The sequence below is a fragment of the Micropterus dolomieu genome, unplaced genomic scaffold, assembly GCF_021292245.1.
Source record: "Micropterus dolomieu isolate WLL.071019.BEF.003 ecotype Adirondacks unplaced genomic scaffold, ASM2129224v1 contig_14723, whole genome shotgun sequence".
NCBI lineage: Eukaryota > Metazoa > Chordata > Actinopteri > Centrarchiformes > Centrarchidae > Micropterus > Micropterus dolomieu.
The window spans coordinates 1-545 of NW_025743709.1; positions in this window are offsets into that span (position 1 = coordinate 1).

A 545-nucleotide genomic window follows, 5' to 3' on the forward strand; every position below is an offset into this window, starting at 1 on the left:
TGGTGGGAAAAGTACTAAATGTTCCTACTTAAGTAAAAGTACAGATACCACACTAAAATGTTACTCAAATAAAAGTCATCCAGTAAAATACTACTCAATTAAAAGTGAAAAAGTATCTGGATTTAAAAGTTTGACTATCAAAAGTAAAGTACTTTTCAAATCTATTGATCCTACAAAAAGCAACGTATGTTTTTAAATTCACTGAAGACAGTGATGTGTAAAAAAAATCAAGACTTAGGCCAGATAAAAAAGCTTGAACTTTTACCAACATGTTCATTTTCAACAAAAATAGACAGCAGTTAGAAAAGAAAAGTTTCAGCGGAGAGGTTCAGAGATGGATGCAAAGTAGAGTCCCATTCTGTTACCAGAACAGAGACCCGAGTTGACATGAAGCCATGTAACAAGTGATTTTCACCTTGTTTTGGACCTCCTTTTATAGCTCTGTTTCTAAGCATTACATCACCTCTTGGCTCTCTTTCCTGCTGCTCCTGGATCTGTGGAAATCCCCAGATATTTGGTGTCTCTTATCATCTTCTGACCTTTCA